Source organism: Lissotriton helveticus, chromosome 7, assembly GCF_964261635.1.
Source record: "Lissotriton helveticus chromosome 7, aLisHel1.1, whole genome shotgun sequence".
Lineage (NCBI taxonomy): Eukaryota > Metazoa > Chordata > Amphibia > Caudata > Salamandridae > Lissotriton > Lissotriton helveticus.
Window position 1 is genome coordinate 1147662787 of NC_136068.1, and position 21497 is coordinate 1147684283.

The 21497-nt window shown below is 42.2% G+C and overlaps 1 protein-coding gene across 2 annotated transcripts in view; it reads left to right on the forward strand.

The window, feature by feature from the left end:
- Window positions 1-21497, forward strand: part of ABCA5 (ATP binding cassette subfamily A member 5) — a 1464780-nt gene that overhangs the window by 475764 nt on the left and 967519 nt on the right. The gene's annotated exons all lie outside the window — the stretch shown is intronic.

The window sequence follows — 21497 nt, forward strand, 5'->3', positions numbered from 1 at the left end:
GTTAATTATTGTCATTGACACTGAGGAAGGCGACCGTGTAGAAACACATCTGTCATCCTGGTATGCTGTGGAATAAATTATTGAAATCAATTGCTTCAAGAGTGCGCGCTATTGTTTGCAGTGAACCTGAACTGTCTGTGTTCCAGAGATATATACATACATACTACTGGCGGTTGCCAGTAGGTAGTTATAGTTAGGACCTAGTTTGCATAGGAAATCCGCAACGTTCTATTTGGAATAACTTTGGCGCCGGTCGATGAATCTTTGCGAAATTCTCCAAGAAGATGGGGCGCTCCGCTCCTATCCTGAATTTTCGGGGTGATTTGTCAAGTGGGGGCTGAGAAAAAAAGGGGGGGTCCCAAAATGTGTTTTCTCCTTGCATTTTTCCATAGGAACCTTCAGACACGGCTACAGCCTGAACTGCTGAACAAAATTCACCAAATTTGGCAAAAAGGTAGAGTTTGGTTCACAGATTACTCTTTTTCTTAAATGGTGTAAATCCGTTCAGTAGTTACTGAGAAAATCTAAAGTAAAATCATAGATATATCTATAGATGAAGTACCGTACGCAAGAAAACGGAAAAAGAACCGTGAAAAACAAGGGCGGAAAAAGACGCAAAGGGGGCAGGGTAGAAACACCCTGACCCCCTAGGCCTGCTTAGCGGGTCCCACAAGGACCCCCAAGGCCCAAGAAAAAATGTTTGTTTTTTAAATCATGGGATGCGCATCGGGTACGCGTACCCTGCTGATCACAAAAAAAAACACCACTCTGCAAACTCGCACCCTGGCGCGTTTGCATACGGGGAAGTAATTCCCCTTGAATACTGGGGGTCCCTGGGGGCCAAGCAGCCCACCAGAAGCCTCCATTATGCGCCAGGGTGCCACGTTGCAGAGAGGTGTAAAAAGAGGCGTGGCCTCATTACACCTCTCTGCAACGCAGCCCCCTGGGGCATACTGGAGGTTCCTGGTGGGCTAGTTTGCCCCCAGGGACCCCCAGTATTCAAGGGGATTTAGTTCCCACTCTGGAAACGCGCCAGGGGGCTGCAATGCAGAGAGGTGTAATGAGGCCATGCCCCTTTTTACACGTCTCTCCAACGCAGCCCCCTGGCGCATACTGGAGGTTCCTGGTGGGCTAGTTGGCCCCCAGGGACCCCCTGTATGCAAGGGGACTTTATCCCCCAACTTAGAACACGCTACGGGGCGTGATTGCACAATGGTGAATGTAGGGGGCGGGGCTTGAGTTGATATGTGTGCAAACATGCCTTGTGGCGCGTTTTAAGTTGGGGAATTAATTCCCCTTCAATCCAGAGGTCCCCTAGGGGCCAACTAGCCCAACAGGTTCCTCCATTAAGCGCCACGGAGCTGCGTTGCTGAGTGTTGTAAAAAAGGGGCGTGCCCTCTGAACACCTCAAAAACCAACTAATAACCCATATAGACCCTCATGTAGCTACTCACCAAACCATGCAGCCACTTTTGCACAAAGTGAGACACTGATACAGATATTTACATATTTAAATGTTACTTGCTAATACATGTATTCACTAAGATACACTTATTAAGTGTTATACAATCAATTTTACAACAAAAAAATCCATTTAGACACTTATTTACCCATTTATTCTTCCATCGACCTTTAGAGATACAAATATAACAATTTTTTATTTTTCAGAAAGACACACATTCACTGGATGATGTCATTAGTGATGTCATTTGAGATGTCATCAGTGATGTCATGAGTGATGTCACTGACCATGTCATGAGTGATGTAATATGCGACGTCATCAGCAGTGCATTGCGGGCGCGCAAGTTAGTTAGCTGAACTAACTATATCGGGGGAATTTCAATGGTTTTGTATGAGTGAAATGTCCAGCTAACTATAACGTGTGAAACCTATGTTTTTTTCAGTAAATATATAACGCTCCACTCCTTCAGAGAATTCGAGATACGCGAAAGAAATACCGCACTCCCGGGGCAGTTTCAGCTAATTTATTTAGCGTGACGTGACTTCACAACAACAGACGCGTTTCGACGAAGGTGCCTTTGTCAATGTTACCGGCACCGTTGAAACGCCATGATTTTAACCACACTATGAACAGTGGATATAAGGGAAGGACCAACACCCAGTTGTTAATATGATCGCTATTTTGTAACGGCTACATAACTCTTATTTCACATCTACAAACGCTACAAAACACAGCAATCCATTTACCAATGGTGCCTAAATCACTAAGTGCACTAGTGAAAAGTCAATTCATTAGATTATTAATTTATTTACGACAGATCAAACATAGTGCACATGACAAATGGCCACTATATTGATCATTTGTCGTAGATGTAAGTACAATAAAGCCGTGGATCGGCTATTATCCTTCCCTGAGACAACACTAATCAGAAATTATAATTTTAAATATCATCAGAACAAATCTTTTCACCCATATAGTGCGTAAATCACTCATTTCGAGCACGTCGTCAATTCATTTTGGTACAATACATTCAAATTCATTTTCATTTAACAGCTCTCTATCGTCAGGGTGTCATTGTATTGCCCATAAGATACATTCATCAAACATAACAACTACTGTTATCAGTGTACGTTGTAATTAAAAATCCAGATACCTCTCAGCAATAGATTTGCGATGGCGGCATAGTCACCTAATCACTTCTGACCTATATGTACAGGCAATTCTTCTCCACAATTAAGACCTCGTGGATGTTTGGTAAGCAGATCTATTATATAACGCGATTCAAGTCTGCATAGCTGCTTCGGTCTGTCTCCTCCCCACACACTCAAAGGTACATGATCCAGACCATAAAATTGTAGTTTGTTACGATCACTCCCATGTTTGTCAGCAAAGTGACACGCAACTGGGTATGCCTGATCAATCTTGTCAATTGCCCGCATACGTTCTAAGACTGTATATCTTTACGGGATGAACGGTGCTCCCTATATAGCCTTCTTTTCTTCTGTTGTGGGGAATTGGAGATATATATTAGTGTACCTTTGCCAAAACAGGAATGCCACACATTCCAAGCGTACAATCTGTATATTTTATTTCAATTGTGCCAACGAGACTGCATGAAACATTTCAATAAAACTGATAATCCACTTTGGGTTCCTCATGGCTTGGTTTGTGTACCTTATATATATATATCTATATATATATATATATATATATATATAGATATATATATATAGTCCTCAGTGTATTTTTGGGATGTGGAACTATTTGCAAATCAGTACACTATTTCTACCAAGCTATTTAGGAAAACTACTACGGGCAATACAGTGCTGCATGCTTGTAGGCACCATCCACGCCACTTTATACAGAGCATCCCCTATGGGGAGATGCTACGTATCAAGCGCATTTGCAGCACTGAAGAAGATTGTGAGGCAGCCCAGAATTTGAGCAGACAGAGGTTCCAAGCAATAGGATATGTCTCTAACATCATAGACAGGGCAATTGACCAAACTAAAACTCTGTCCAGAAATGAGGCTCTTGCATTAAAACCCAGACATGTAGAAACTAGCCCAGAAAACTCGAAGCTGCAACCCAGGATCATACTTACCTACAATAAGCAGCACCAGGCACTTAGAAGGATTCTAAATAGGTATTGGAGTCTGGTGCGGGGTGACCCAATCCTGGGTAAATACCTACCTGCGAAGCCTGTTCTGACCTTTAGAATAGCTAGGTCAATGAGCAACGGCTTGGTTAAGAGTAGTCCAGAACTCAAATCACCTACAAACTGGCTTACAATGCATTAAGGTTTTAAAAAATTTGCAAACTGCAAAGCATGCAAATTTGCATGTAACAAGACCCATTACAATAGTCCTTTCAAGCCAGATCCTATACTCATTAGTAAGAGACTGACTTGCAAAACAGAATTTTCAGTTTGTGCTGGAGTGTCCCTGTGGGTTGAGGTATATCGGCAGCACTAAGCCACCAGCCCACAAGCGGATACGCCAGCACATAAGGGCAATTAACAACAATTATCAAGCCTACCCTGTAGCCAGGCACTTTGAAGAACGTCATGATAGCAATCCTGTACATCTACATTATTTTGTTATTGATGCAATCCCTCCCCTAAGAAGAGGAGGAAACCGAGAAGCCAAATTGCGCCTCTTGGAAACGAGATATATATTGGAGCTTGATACCAAGGCTCTGTCGGGGTTGAATGCCAGTGAAGATTTCTACACATGATTATAAAGAGTTTCCAGAGATATTAGGTAACATGCCTATCAGTTAAATTAGTTACATCTTACTTAACTATTAATATGAGAATTTATGTAGTCTACAAACAGGACCCCTCCTTGCACAGCAATATCATTTTTCATTACTTAATAAGCACTTTACACTTTTTTGCACTGATAGTGGGTCAGCAGGGTGATTCATTAAACTTTTTAAAAATAAGACCAGGGTGACTACAATTATTGAAAGTTCTATCTCAGCCCACTTGGGCTCGATTTCGATCACTTATAGTAACAAGGAGTGATACACCATGACACTTGAAGATTGCAATAATATTTATGTTCAAGATGTTTGTTTTATACAATGTTTTTAATATACAATGCAATAATAATGATGGTATTTATATATACAATGCAATTTGGTAAAATAATATTGGCATTTTTAGCTTTTACAAATCCAATTTTGCAATGTTTTAATAGATTTTAAATACCATTTCTTTTTAAATACCATGATTTTTTACTATGTATGCATTATTTATCATCATATCTATACATTTATATATTTATTGTGATATCTATTTGAATGCATATTTGCACCAAGTGAACCTCTTGTTAAGTGGTACTTAATAACTTTTCCATTTCTATGTATTAGTCACCACAGTCGAATACATTACTTCCTGCACTGCCACTTTAAATTCTGGTCAGTTACAAAGCAACATGTTATGTGATCAAGGACCGAGTGGGGGCCGAAACACGTTATGGCGGACAAGCTGGGCATCTAATAAAAATTTATTGAATTGCACCACGAGCTTCGTGTCCGCTCTTTGTCTTTCCATAGAGAAAAATCGGAGCAGCTGATTCTGAGGCGAATCCTGCGAGACATTTATATATATATATATATATATATATATTAATTCGCCGGGATCTTGCCACTGACCCTCCTCGTTGTGGTGCTCTGCACATCCAGAATCCTTTGGTACATTTCTTTGGAAGAGAAAACGCAGAGCCCCCAGAAGCCGACATCCTGTGACTCGGTCATCGGAACTATCCATTTCCCAGACGGGCACCATGTTCCTTGCGAGTGCCGGAGGGCAATCGGAGATGCAGTTAAGCCCATAAAGGTGGAGTGTGAGGTGAAAACGAGCGCAACAGAGAGGCTGATGAGAGAGGTAGTCCCGTACATCAGATAGAGGGCAGTGAGTGACAAAGAAGTTACCCATATCCTACAATGGGTGCAGAGTGGGAGCGACAGCGGGAAGAGGCAGCAAAGGACATTTTCTGTGACCGTGATAATAGCGCCACAATAACATCCACAGCAACAGGACTAGCCGCAAAACAACCAGCAAATGACATTATTAAAATCACTCATGAACTTGAGAAACTGCGGAAGGTAGAAATCGCCAAATGGTGGGAGTGCAAATCACTCCAGCGATATCTGGATGTTGGGCGAGTACCAAGGGGCCTGAGAATCCTCGTAGCGCCCACATACGAGAATCCGAACCCGGAGATGCTAAAGGACTGGGCAGAGAATAGTGCGGAATACTCAATGAGAATATGCCACAAGTGACCGAGAAGATATACACAAAAAAATAGAGGCACTGTTGAACAAACTTGAAAAATTGCCACACCAGGATGAAATTGGCAAAATAATGTCTGGCATGAAAGCAAGGCTTGTCAAGTACGAACAATCTATAAAGGAAAGAAAAGCTGTAAAATTCCGGAGGGATCGGAATGATTACATGAGTGAGAAAATCTACACATTTTCTAAGACATTTGAAAACATAAGCCGCCAGCAGTTATCGGCTACTTCAGAAACACTAATGAGATCAATGGAGCCTAGTGGGTCAGATTTAAGCTCAGAAATTGAGTCCGACGTAGAAACGGGCGGCACAGACAAACGAAACCCCTCCACTGTGGTACAGGAATTTGTTTTTTTACGGATGGAACGGCTAATGAGCCTGCGGCCGCGACCTCCAAGACCAGAAAGCAGCAATGCGATAAGAAATCAAAAAACAGGTGGGGAAAAAGACACACAAAACAAGAACACAGGGCCATACAGAAGAAACAAACGACGATGAACACTAACATAGACTCTACAAACACAGTCATCAACCATACCAATATGGAGCCCACATTAGATGAACAAAGAATCCTGTCGCTAGGCCTCACATTCTGCGCAAAAAATAACTTTGACTATGCACAAACCAGAGTGGACCTTTTTCAGTTTGTTAGAAATCTTAAATTACAAAAACATTTCTTCCATACAGCCAAGCGGAATACAGACCCTGGTGGCAATGAGTATACCAGCAACTCTCTCACTGTGGGGGACATGGCCCTACTGCAAGATTTAGCCAGTATGGAGGAAACCGAAAACCCAGAAACAACTTCTGAATTTGCCATATCAGCATGCCCTTTAAACCTAGATCCGTATTTATACCTATGATGCCAAAAGACAGGCTGGACATCGTTGAAGAAAATGTCATAGAAGATCTAAAGGAATTCCTGAGTGCCAATTGCAACAAGATGACCAAGTACAATGAACTCATTGAAAAAATAAAGCAAAGACGAGACCTAGTGGTCCGATGGTCAGACAAAGGCGGAAATGTCGTCCTCTGGCCTTTGGAGCAATACAGCAAAGAAGAACCAAGTCAATTGCAAAACAGAGAATGCTACAGTTGAGTGAGTCCGAACAGCATTGTGGGAATAAAAGAAAAATTCCCCAAAGCCCTATTTGACTGGACGAGTATGGGATTACTATCCAAGCATGAATTTGAGTAATTAAAAACTATCCAGTAACACCACAGTTATACCTAATCTCCAAGATACACAAAAACCCAGTGAAACTTCCAGGAAGACCACTAATTGCCGCAATAGGAGGATTGTTTGAGAACACGTCTAGATTCATAAACCACTTCCTACAGCCGATTGTGTGTGCCCTACAGGCATACATAAAAGACACAGGGGATTTTCTAACTAAAATCTACGATGTAAACTGGGATAATGACTAGTTACTAATGACATTAGATGTGAACACGCTCTACACCAGCATCAGACACAAGGATGGACTCAATGCCCTGAGTTACTATCTTGGCAAGAGACCTATGCACCTATTCCAATATTCCATGATGATTGTGCAAATGGCAGAAATGTGTTTAGATAACAATGTGTTCATATTTGATAAACTAACCTACAAACAACTGCAGGGCACAGCCATGGGTACTTGCTTCGCCCCCAGCTTTGCTAATTTGCATATGGGCTGGTGGGAGGAGCAAGTATTCAGGACGACACAAGATGAAGTATTTCCAGAAAAAGTGATATTATATGTCTAGATACATAGACGACATTTTTATCCTGTGGATAGGGTCTGCTGAAAGTGCCAAAATCTTCTCTGAAGAAATTAATAACAACTCTCTGAATCTAAGGTTCACATGCAACACCAGTGATAAGAGCATACACTTTCTCGAACTAGAGATTTATGTAGAAAATGCTAAACTACAATAAAGAACTTTTAGAAAACCCACAGCCGGGAATACAATACTTCACATGTGCAGTTTCCATCCCACCACTTTGAAAGAAAGCATACCCTACACTGAATGCTTGCACATGAAACGCAACTGCAGCACCACCAGAGGCCTAGAACAATCCACCAGTGAACTCTGCGATAGACTAGAACGCAGAGGTTACAGTCCTGAAACACTCACAAAAGCTAGAAACAAACAAGCACTAGCGTTGCCAATAGGTCTCGCATTAGGAAAGTTTGAGGTATTGGTATTGTAAATGACACAATTTTGATTTATGTTTTGGTTTTGAAAATTGCGAAATTAATAGCTTTGTCATTTACAATGCCAATAGTTTTGACTTTTGCAAACGTGACACCTATAGCATTTGTACTGCAATATGTGTTGTATTTACATGACTTAGATGTATTAATATTACAAATAACAATGGCTTTTTTTAAAATAATTAATACTTAAATAAAAGTTATTGTAATTTATAATGGCAATAGCTTCAACTTTTGTGAATAACTTTTGGGAAGATTATGTTCAGTGCATTTTATTGTGATGAAAATCCAAGAACAGAAATGAAATATTAACATCTTTTTGTGACATTTGTAACAAGATGGCAAGAGAGAGAAGGAAGGGGGGAGAGAGAGAGTGAGGAGAGGGAGGGAAGGGGGAGAGAGAGAAGGAAGGGCCGAGAGATGTAGGGAGGGAAGAGGGAAGGGGAGAGGGAGCAAGAGAGAGAGAAGGAAGGGGCGAGAGAGGGTAGGTAAGAAGGAGGGGGAGAAAGAGAGAGAGAGAGGGGTTGGAGGGAGGGAAGAGGAGAGAGGGAGAGAAAGAGAGGGAAGGAAGAGAGCAAGAGAGTGAGGGAAGGAGGGGCGGGAAGAGGGAGTGGGAGAGGGAGAGAAAGAATAGAGGGGGGGGGTCTAAAAAAATGACTCTCTCTCTCTCCATCAGAAAATACTTAGAAGGTCCCAAAAGCGAAACCTATTGTCTATGCCAATGCTTGTTTTATTTTCAGTGGGAATAGGCTCAGAGGAAGCAGCGATGGAGGAGCTGGGTGTTGGGGATGTAAACAAATAGGGGGGAGGAATTATTTGGTTGGAAGAGTAACATAGAGAGCGGGGGCAGGGATGTGAATGGGCAAGCAGCAGATGGCGAGGAAAGAGCAAAGCCAGAATTACAGAGGAGCATACGAACTGTCCCTGAGGTGAAGCCGGGCACAGAACTCTACCATGTTTTGTCACAATCATCATCTAAGCTGGGTAGCAGTGGTTATTTATGCCGCTTAAATAGGTAGAGTCTTGCACCAGTGTTATATGTAAATACATTATTCTTTCTATAATGCTTGGTTACCGCCGGCTTCCTTTGTTAACACAGAGCACACTGTCTGCTCGTGTGCAATGGAATATTTACTAACTCATCTCATATAAACATAGCGTTAAATTCCCTTTCATCAACACATAGAAGCTGTTTCATAGGAAGCGCCTAGAAAGCAATTTTATCCATGCAAACTCTGTTTCAAAACATACTGTATTTTAGATTGTCCTTGCTGCCTCTGGGCGCTAGCAGGCGAAAGGAGATAGCTGATCTCTCTACCTTCTCCCAACCTTCCTTATATCCATATGTTGACGAGTCGTAAAAAGCGCCTAAGGTTGTCTTTAAGGCGGTTTGGGGAAGAGCGCTTGTGTACAGCAGAGTTCTTCACTGGGGGTGTCACTGTGCGGGGGAGCACACCCGCCTGGCAACATTTCCCATGCAAATATGATTCGATCTGTAAGGGGCTCTTTGACAACTCCGAGCAGCGCTTGGAAGGCCTGGCAGATTCCGGGGAATTATGGGGGAGGTTAAAGGCGGTTGTTGATAAATGCGTGAATGAATCAGATATCTTTTAAGGTGTGTATTATACTCTAAATAAAGGCGGCCTCTTAAATGTATTTATTCACCTATAAAGTAAAATACAGCAACAGATGTTCATACAGCCACAAACATAAAATAGGTACGTTTATTGCATTTCCTCATGTATTCCACTGTTCAAAACATAAATGCCAAAGTATTTAGCAGTATTCGAACTGTGCCATTACTAACGAGCATAGCACGGAACAAGAATGCAGTACCAGCCGCAGACCCCTTTGAGTTTCTGACACCACAACACAAGTGACCTTCCTTCAACAAATGTCCCACAAAGAGCAGCGGAATCTGGCATTGCTGTGGGGAGGGGGCGGCCGTGAAGTGTGAAACAGTGGGTGGGGAAGCAGATCCCTTTGAAGCTCTCGGAGGCAGGAGGGGGGGGCAGGGATGTGAATCGGCAAGCAGCAGATGGCGAGGAAAGAGCAAAGCCAGAATTGCAGAGGAGCATACGAACGGTCCCTGAGGTGAAGCCGGGCATAGACACACCAGTCAGTGTGGGGGATGTGGCGTACGTGTATTGAATTAAAGCGCTTCAAAGCCATGCCAGGGGTAGCGAGCGCTATATCAATGCAATTACAATACATGTACGTAGAAAGGCTGTGTTTGCGGGGAGAGAGAGGGGAGGTGCTGGTGTGGGAGGGGGGAGGTGCTGGTGTGGGAGGAGTGCTGCTAGGGCAAGGCTGTGTTTGCGGGGAGAGAGAGGGGAGGTGCTGGTGTGGGAGGAGTGCTGCTAGGGCAAGGCTGTGTTTGCGGGGAGAGAGAGGGGAGGTGCTGGTGTGGGAGGGGGGAGGTGCTGGTGTGGAAGGAGTGCTGCTAGGGCAAGGCTGTGTTTGCGGGGAGAGAGAGGGGAGGTGCTGGTGTGGGAGGAGTGCTGCTACGGCCTGGGGGAAGCTGGCTGGGGAGGAGAAATGCAAGTTTATGGCCCAAAAGCGCGTGCCTGTGGCCACGTGAACTTCATGAAAACCGCAGCAAAAAGCTAGTGGTTTCATGAGGATTTTGAGCACTTGAATTCTCGATCCCTCAATGCGCTTGCGCGCATTGTAGGTCACGAGACCTAAAAAGCTAACGTAACTAGGAGGGATCTTCTTTTCATGGAGACAAAACAACTCATAATAAAAAAGAACCTATGAAAATAGACACGCCCAGATTGATAACAGGCTTTAATGCATACCATGCCAATGTGCACAGAATAATACATAGGCACTGGAATACAGTATGCAATGACCCAGTCATAGGCACCATCTGCAGCAAAACTCTCCAAACCACCTTCAGGAGAGCACGGTCTATGCGACAGGAGATAGTCCGCAACGCGCCCAGTATGACAAAGGGTGGCACATGGCTTAAAACACCTAAGGGCTTTCACAAATGTGCCAAATGTAAGGCATGCAAACATGGCATAAACACCAGGAGAAGTCTAAATGCCCTTCCGACAGTCCCCATATGTGATCAGAGGCAGTTACACATGTAAATCTGATTTTGCAGTTTATGTTTTGTACTGCACATGTGGCAAAGTGTACGTGGGTAGTACCATCCACCCATTTCACGTCCGCATTTTGCAACACCTCAGGGCCATCAATAAGAATGACCCTACCTATCCTGTCGCTAGACACATCAACACATCCCATACTGGTAAGGCGCAAGATCTATCCATTTATGTGGTTGACACCGTCCCCAGAAACCCTAGGAGAGGAAACAGACAGCTTGCCCTTAAAAGGCTCTAATCACGGTCTATCATCCTCTACAATTCCAAGATCCCAAATGGAATGAATGTGAATGAAGACCTAACTGTACACTTAAAATCTGTCCTTTGGTATTTGTCCCACTCCAGATCCAGACTCTGTAACGTCAGGTCACAATCACTTTTAGTTTACCTTATGTTTATTTTTTTCAACTTTTTTCATTCACAATAGGGCCTGCTTTTTAATGACATTATATTTAAGACTCTGTATATAATGCCCTCATACCCAAGTAATTGTTTTTGTCTCATGTTCAAGGGAGAGGCAAGCCATGTTTCTTTGGCGACCGCGCACCTTCATTGCCGCCACACATATCACGTGTCTACAAATATGGTCGCATAATACTAGCACATGGAATACATAAACCATGGCAGGGACTAGAAAGCCGCTAGCGACCACAGCCCACAGGGGTTTCACAGTCTGCGTATGAGGCCAGCGAGCACGCGCAGTCCCGACATAGGGGTAATATGCCGACTTTACCAAAATAGTCATGCACACATTAGTGTGGTAACCCCGATAAGCACGCACACTACGTTGCCAATACTATAATATTGTTTATAGCAGGTAACGCACCTGCACGTTCACTCTCCCAGACAATCTCCATCCAATTCTGCATTCACCACGGGTAACACGGGCCGAGTCATTTCTTCCATGTCTATACATGAAGATAGGTATGATGTCACATATGCTTTTTAAATCTTTAAATTCACATGTTGCTTCTACATCACTATTTATTTATGCTTTGTTGTGCATGAAATGTCAAAACACATTAACAACAATTGTAGTTATTTTTTATTTCAAATCGTGGCCCAAACTGTAAGAAATATGCACTGTCATGTCAGAATAGGCATAGGAAATTTCTATGTCTATCACTGGGCCGATGATTACTGTGACAATCGTGTAGAATTAGGTGCATATAACCAAGTAATTGAGATTGTACCTGATGTAGTGACCAAGGCGGTACGCCGTTGAAATGCGTCTAGGTGGTTGTTTGGATTAAAACTTCTTTGCCATCATATCACGGAGTCAGTTCCTATCTGTTCGCTGCCGTCAGGATTGGATTGTAATATATATATATATATATATATATATATATATATATATATATATATATCACTGAAAAAAACATAGGTTTAAGGCCTTATATAGTTAGGAATTAGCATTTAAAAAAACCTTTGAAATTCACTGAAAAAACCATAGGTTTCAGGCCTTATATAGTTAGGAATTAGCATTTTAAAAAAACTTTGAAATTCACTCAAAAAACTATAAGTTTTAGTGGTGTTATAGTTAGCTGGACATTTTACTCATACAAAACCAATGAAATTGCTCCTATATAGTTAGTTGTACTAACTATATTTCGCTCACCCGCAATCCACTGCTGATGATGTCACATATTAGATCATTCATGACATGGTCAGTGACATCACTGGTGGCCATCTTGGGAGACTGCATATCAGAATTTTTTTAATGAAATATAAGAGGATTTGAGAAGTCACTCAAAATGTGCACTAATCATAATTTCTATTGCAAAATGAACCCCCTCATTTTGTTCCTTTGCAAATTAAATGTTTTAAGTGTTAACACTTTATTCCAATCAAGATGACTTCAGGTGTGCCATACTTTTGTCATAAGTAAGACTGTTAGCGCTGTAGTTGTTTTTAGAACACTCTGGGACATTCTGTCATTGGGCTATAGTTGGGCTACATCTGGCTGATATTTGGGCTGCATTTGTTTTTTTTTGTCTCTGGTGGCCATCTTTGGGCTACATTGGGCTACATTGGGCTACATTGGGCTGCATTGGGCTACATTGTGGCTCTAACATATATATAGCCCAATGTAGCCCAATATATATTTTTTCAAAGTTAATTTTCGTAAAAACCACTGGAGCACAAATCTTGAGACATAGCAAAGGCACATCGGGCTATCAGTCCCTACAATTTTGCCAAGTTTGGTGGAAAACCATACAGCCGTTCGGGCTAAAAGTGAGTCCAACCGCCCTATGGAAATTAACATGGGGAAAACACGTTTTGGGACCCCCCTTTTATCTCGGCCCCCGCTTGACGAATCCCCCCCAAACTTTAAGGGAATGAGCAGAGCGCCGCGAGGCAAAGTTAAGGAAAATTTCAGGAAGATTCCTCAACCGGCGCCAAAGTTATTCCCAATAGAATGTTGCGATTTCCCTATGGAAAACAATCCTAACTATATATACCTACTGGCTATCGCCAGTAGGTAATATATATATATATATATATATATATATATTCACTGAAAAAAACATAGGTTTCAGCCACGTTATAGTTAGGAATTAGCATTTAAAAAACCTTAGAAATTCACTGAAAAAACCATAGGTTTCACCCATGTTATAGTTAGCTGGACATTTCTCTCATACAAAACCATTGAAATTCCCCCGTTATAGTTAGTTCAGCTAACTATAACTCGCGCGCCCGCAATGCACTGCTGATGACGTCACATATTACATAACTCATCACATGGTCAGTGACATATAGCCTACACCAGTCCAAAACAAGATGTAAATAAAGACACGTGCAACTTTGAAATGTTTAATTCTAACGCCATAATCTAATGCACAGTACCTTCGAAAATACAACCAAACATATTAGAAACAAGGTTGTCAGCATTGTTACTATTCTATGAAATACAAACGGAAAACGCATCCTATAATGCTAAAGGTAAACAAATTTAAAATTTACCTACATTTCACCCTCCCTACCTAGCAGATTAGTTATTAACTACAGAAAGTCTCATAGGCTTACATGGGCAGACCCATACCTCTGGTACTCAGCAGTAGTGGATCACATTCAGTGCTCCACAAACTGTCAAGATACGAATGTTCTCCAACTGTGTGTAACTTTGCCTCCACAATGGTTTATGAAACGAGCAAGTATCAGAGATGGCCACAACTCCATATGTATTATGGCTCGAACGTGCGAGGATCATTCTGAATAACAGCCACAGTATCCAAGATAACCTTGATGTTCCATGCTCTCACACAAAACTAGCGAGGCAGTTTACAAATCTAGCATACCAAATTATTCTCATATAAAGCAAAATACTCAGCCTTCGCTAAACAATATCACAAGTACGTGTCGTGTGCAAAGCAGAGCAGGAAAGCAAAAATAGCGTATAAGCTTCTAATAAACCCATGATAACTTAACAGGGTGTGAGTGCAACGCTAAGCCCCACGGCACCCTTTCTTGATTAAAGCAGGTGAGTCCGAGCCTAAAAAGCAGAGTTAAGTTCACATTTGCAAAAAAAAGTTATTCGCTCTGTGATAGAAAGCAGTAAATACATATTAAAGAATATGTAGAAAAATCTAAGAGTCATAATCCACAGCGTGTAAGCGCAGTATGTAGCAACAGCCTCCAACAGGAAGTCATTGTTCTCATCTGAAAACATTTCAGCCATCTAATTCAATAGTGGGAATGAACATACATGTTCCTCAACGACCGGAGCCTCTATCACCATTGGAGGAAAACTCGGGACATCTTCAATGTAACTGCGTGCCAAGAACTCAAGCGCCGCTGCAAAAACATTCCAACGTCCCATTATTCCATGTGTCGCTGCTAAGGCCAAAATCCCGCCACCAGAACAGAGAACGTCATGAACCAGTAAGGGGCTCATCAGCTGGTCATAATCCGCGTTGGGAGACACCGTACTGCAGAGACACAAATCCAGGGCCCAGTCGAAATCAGAGCTCAGGCTATGGAAGACAGGTTGAACGCATGTGAAAAAGGAGAATCGAAACGATAATCCATAAGCTGCACTCAACATTGCAAGAGGCAGCGCTCCATAGTAACTAATCATTCTGTTGCGAAGCAGCAACAGCCGGGACATATTATCATCTGCTGCAGGATGTGCATCCATATTTATGTAAACAAATTAATAAAAGCACACGGGCAACTAATGCGAGTATTAAGCGCAAACCACCAAAGATGCTGGAAAAAATTGAATGAAAAAAGTCCGAAAAGACACCAAATATACTTTTTACAGTCACAAGGCCACTGCTTCTAACTCTGAGTAAGGTAACCCCGTAGTCAAGGACACATTAAAGATACTCTAAATTAACTCCCCAAAATTCAAGAGCACGTCTGTATTTAATAAATCATGCACTTCTGTGCGGGTGTTTGCTACATGAAGGACAAATGTTTCTGTACCAGATATAAGAGCGACCCCTTTTTGAGACAATAGCGCTCTTATTCGACTCTTTTGGTTGACTCTGCTTTCAAGGTCGAAATCGACAGCCATATGGAAACATCCAGCTTCCCATGCAGAGGAGTTAACACAACTTATTTTTAAACCAACCCTCACGCTCAGTTACCGTAATCATGTAAGCGATGCCTGCTAACAATGCACAACAATCTCCATTATTTCAAAGTAAATAACTCCCGTTTCCAGTAAAGTGAACGTTGTTATGATAGCAGGTGTCGGACTACCTTTCAAAACTCAGTCCAAATTAGGCGCATTTTGTATACAAGAGCCATGCAATTATATGTGTCTACAAATTAAGTAGTGATCTGGTACTATTGTGCAATCCTCGCCATTCACATAGACTTCTTTTCCCTCCCTCAGACACCTATATGTAAATGGTAATAACCAAGCTTCATGCAGATAAGCGCTCCCTAAACATCCATATCTGCCTATAGCATAGTATTTCATGCAAGCCTCAAACTTAACCAGGATAAAAAGTAACGTTATGATACAGTGGATAAGCCACATACCTGAATTGGATCTCCAATGAGTCAGCACTTCTAACCATTCTCATAGCGTGCCCTGTGCTCTGATTTGACAGTGAGAGAGTGACCACACCATAGTTTGTACTGCTAATCATTCTCAGCATACTCTAAGAATACCCTTTGACGTTACACGTCGCATCAAAGCTTCCGTGTGACGTCATGTACGGTGCCAGTACAAAAAAGACGCAAATGTTTTTAATTGTTTAAAAACATATATTCATGTATTTAATGAACATACTAAAAGAAGACTTAATCTAGGATAATTATGGAATCATTTTTTTTAAGTTTTAAAAATCCTATATTACTCCTATATTGTATGAGTGCAGCTGCGTGCCCCTCCGCCTGGTACCCTAGACTCCACCACGCCCAGACCCGGTTCATAAGCACGCGTGATCGTCACCACAAAACCATTAGCACGCATGTCGCTTTTCCACACATGCTTTTACAACTAGTATGCATTTACCACACATGATAAATGCATAATCTTAATAATGTTTTTTTGTTGACCAACACGTATTGTAATGCCTGTGCCTTACGTCCTTCAAATTAGGTTCTAGCTATACGTGTGACCAAGTCTGATAAGATCGGAGACCAAGGACAAACACCGTGGTATCTGTGGCACAAAATCTCATCAATCACAGAGAAAATATGCACAGGGTAAAATGAAAGTAACAGGTATAATAAAAATAACGGAGAAAAACTACTAAAATGGCGGTTAGACGGAGTATGTAATCAACATTTGGCGCCTCAACACTACATTTCAAATAAATATACATACAATATGTTTATTAATATATTACAAAAGTATAGCACCGCATGACACACATTACCCGGGAAAAGAAAGCGGCAAATTTAATACCTAAAATCAGGAGAGGTTTGCTTGGCGAACTTGAAGAAAAAGAAAAAAAAGTGCACTTGCAAACAAGGCTGCGCATGCGTAGAGAGTACAACTGATGCAGGAAAAAAAACCGCAAAGTTTTACATACTGTCATAGAAGTATAGCTCTAAAAATTGCCCCCGTAATTTGCCCCCCCCCCCCCCCCGGACCTAATAAACAAAACGGACTTCTAGTTTTTTTTCACATTCTCCACCGCGTACAAGTACTGCACGAGTACCCCGCCATTTTTTACTTTATTTAAAATAAAAATTGAGCCTAAAGATCCATGTACCAAGACTATAGGGTCAGAATGTTTCTACCCTGCCCCTTTTCCTTATTTCTCAACTTTGTTTTACTGTTTTCTTGTGACTGCTCTCGCAACAAACAAGATGACTGCCAACATTTCCTGTTTTGGAGTATTGACAACCAATCAGCATACAGCTCTTGCTTGTAAATGTATGTATTTCCATACGCGTACGCCGCGATTTTCCTTTAAAAAAATGAAAATAAAAAATAGAGCCTTAACATCCATGTGCGACCCCCTGAGTAAGCCTAGAGGGTCAGAATGTTTGTCGTTTACCCCCTTCCCTTATTTCTCAACTTTGCTTTACTGTTTTCTTGTGACTCGGTTCTAGCGAGGCACAAGATGGCCGCCAACACTTCCTGGTTCTGAGTGTTGACAGATAGTTCACAGCCAATCAGCATGCAGCTCGCACTCTTAATTGAACAGATTTCCGTACGCGTGCTGAACTCCGTCTCTAGATATCGCTATGATTTTACTTGCAATTTTTTCAGAAACTACTGAACGGATTTACACCATTTAATAAAAAGCACAATCTGCGAACAGAACTGTACATCTCTGCCAAATTTCGTGTAATTCCGTTCAGCTGTTCGGGCTAAAGGTCCCTATGGAAAATTGCATAGGGAAAACACGTTTTGGGACCCCACTTTTTTCTCGGCTCCCACTTGACGAATCACCCCCAAACTTTCAGGGAAGGAGCGGAACCAAGCAGGCCATTTTCTTGAAGAAATGCACGAAGATTCGTCCACCGGCACCAAAGTTATTCCAAATAGAATGTTGTGGATTTCCTATGGAAACTAGGTCCTAACTATCGCCAGTAGGTAATATGTGTATATATATTTATATATAGACAACGACGACTCCGGTCTTGAAAGAGGCCGTCTCACAGGGCGGTCCGTGATCAGGGCACCGGCAGCCCTGTACAATATTGCCCACCGTACTTCCCCACTCAGGAAGAATTCTCACGGACACCTCGCATGGGTTTGCAGGTAATTTATTCGCACAACAGACTGCACAGCAACGCGTTTCGACTTTCGTCTTGGTCACGCTAAGAAGCATTACAGTTTGCCCACTTGGGCGAGACAATTTTAATTTGCAATGCAAACAGCATAATGTCATATTAGAATTGGAAATTGCCGAATGAATTAACCCCATGGTGATTAATCTGAGATGTATCAAAGGTGCATATGTTATTTTAGATCTGAATGCATTAACGTTATTGACTAGGTCAAAATGGCGGCACCGCCACACACCACTTGTTGCATCACGGTGGTTAAGTCCTTTTTTCATGTTTAGCAACAAACGTGTATTAGATTGTGCAAACTGTAATGCTTCTTAGCGTGACCAAGACGAAAGTCGAAACGCGTTGCTGTGCAGTCTGTTGTGCGAATAAATTACCTGCAAACCCATGCGAGGTGTCAGTGAGAATTCTTCCTGAGTGGGGAAGTACGTTGGGCAATATTGTACAGGGCTGCCGGTGCCCTGATCACGGACCGCCCTGTGAGACGGCCTCTTTCAAGACCGGAGTCATTGTTGTTTATCTATAGTGAAATTGAAGCTGACCGCGTAAAGCCTCAGTCATCAGCATCCGAAGGAGCGAGGAAGTGTTCGTAACTCCTTGATGGGACCGCTGGATGTGAACAAGCAAGTTAGCAGTATTGTCGATTAGACGCTGGGATTGTTTGCCGAAGTGCGGAACTGGTGGAAAGACCCGTGTGAGTACTGGGGACCGCAGTGGGGGTGGCGCTTTTCTTCGGGGAAGCGTATGACCGCAGCGAGCTACTGCTATTCCTGGGTCCGCATACACCGGCTCTTAGCATCGGCTTGGCAGTACTCGAAGGGAACCACCGGTGCATTCTGGACTATACAGTTCTGAAGGTGGTATCGCACGGTGTTTGCGGGGGTTATACTCAACTATGGCTGCAGCTTTGGAAGCTAAGAGAAAAACAGCAGCGGATAAATTATATTTTTTGCACAAGGAAGTGCAAATACGGAAAAAAACACTGCATCTAGCACCAATAGGAGTATCTCGGAAGAGATCAAAATACAGGAACTTTTTACACAATTGGAAAAACTCCACCGAAAGGAGCTTTCAAAATGGTGGGAAGCTGAATCCCTTCAGCGTTATATTGAAGCATCTCGAGTACCACGCGGGCTGAGGATCTTTACGATTCCTACATTCGAGGACCCTGATCCTGAAATGCTGGATGACTGGTCCAAGAACTCCAATGCGTGTTCACTAACCATGATGCAAATATTGGTGAAATATGCCCTGAAGGATAGGAAGAAATTACTCTTGGCAATTGATGATTTAATAAAAGATCTAGAGAAATTGACAACCAAGGAGGTGATTGAGGATTTTATGTCAACTTTGTCGAAACGCCTGGAAGTCCTTGAAGCAGAGATCACGGCGAGAAAGCAAAGAAAATTCATGCAAGACTATAAGGACTATGAGTCTGGGCGTACTTTGACTTTCTAAAGAAAATACGACCATCTCTTTGATAAAAATGGAGGAGTAAAGAAACTATTTTCTAAGGATGAAATCGTCACGGTCTCTGAAAGTGACATCTCGGATGGCAATGTCTCTGACACTTCGGTAAAATCTAATCCAGCAATCCCAAAGCAAAAGAAAATGGCGAATTTTTTAGATCAATTCCAAATGATCTATTAGGGAAGGACAGAACAGCACTCCCAACAACAGGACCAGAACTCCCAGAGAGGGGGCAGACGAGGAGGCAGAGGCAGAAACAGAGGAACAAACAAGCCAAAACAAGACGCAAGAAAAGAGGTGGCAACCCCAGTGGGAATGGTAACAAGGGGCAAGAAAGCCCAAGTATGACTGTGATGAATCTCTCCAAACGCGACCTGTCAACAGAGGAGATTGGACTCCTGGGACTAGGTTTGTCTTTTTGCCCCAACCTCTAACTTTAATTTCCCTCAAACACGTATTGATTTGTTTTATTTTTCTCGGAAACTAAAACTAAAAAAATGGTTTGACACTAAACATCAATCGAATGTGGTCAAGTAAACTGAGGTACACAGTAATTTGGATATGAATGATGTTGAATTACTTAATGTACTGACATCGCAAAATGATCTGAATAATGAGGATGCTCTTGATTTAGCACAGTACAATCTAATTGGAAATAGTAATCCACGCAGTGGATTTAGACCTAAATCGGTATTTTTACCTCTGGTGGAATGTGATGCGATTGATGTCTTTGAAAGAGGTGTACTTAAGGATCTGAAAAAGATGAGGTACTGTAGAATAGCTAAATGTGACAAAAACCTTACCCCTGGACAATGTGAGGCCTTGGAAAATGTGAAATCTGACACATCTATTGTCATACGCCCATCTGACAAAGGGGGGAATGTAGTAGTCCTTGATAAAGATGCTTATTTGAAAGAAGGGCTCAGACAACTATCAGATGTCACATGTTATGCCAAATCAGACAAATCATTTATCATGCAATCTAACAAAATTTATGGAGAAATTTTAAATGAGTGGCAAGAACAGGGACTACTTGAGTGGGAGGAGTTAAATTATCTAAAATGTCCATATCCCCGTACCCCCGTCCTATACTTGTTACCGAAAGTTCACAAGGACCCCACGAACCCACCAGGGAGACCCATTGTGTCATCAATTGGATCCTTACTAGAAATGACATCCAGGTTTATTGACCATTATTGGAGACCTTATGTTGCCAGTCTGCCTGCGTATCTCTAAGACACCACTCATTTTCTCACCATTATTGAAGGTATTCATTGGGAACCAGGTTACATCATGATTACCTTGGACGTATGCAGCTTGTATACGTGTATACGACACGATCTGGGCTTACAAGCAGTTGAGCACAGACGCTCCATTGCCTTTTTGTCCCATTCCAAGATGATTCTCACTATGATGAAATTTTGTCTGGAAAACAATTTTTTTCTTTTTGATGATGTTGTCTATCGCCAATCACAGGGCACAGCTATGGGCACCTGCTTCGCCCCCAGCTATGCCAATTTGGTAATGGGCTGGTGGGAGGAGCAGGTGGCCGCCCATGTGGAAAATTACGATCGCTGTGTCCTGTGGCTGCGTTTTATAGACGACATTTTTATGATTTGGAATGGTGATATTGAATCTGCCCAGAGTTTTGTGAAGCGGTTAAATGATAACGAATATAACTTATGTTTCACAGAACACATGAGTGAAAGAAAAATTGAATTTTTGGATGATCTAGTGGAGAT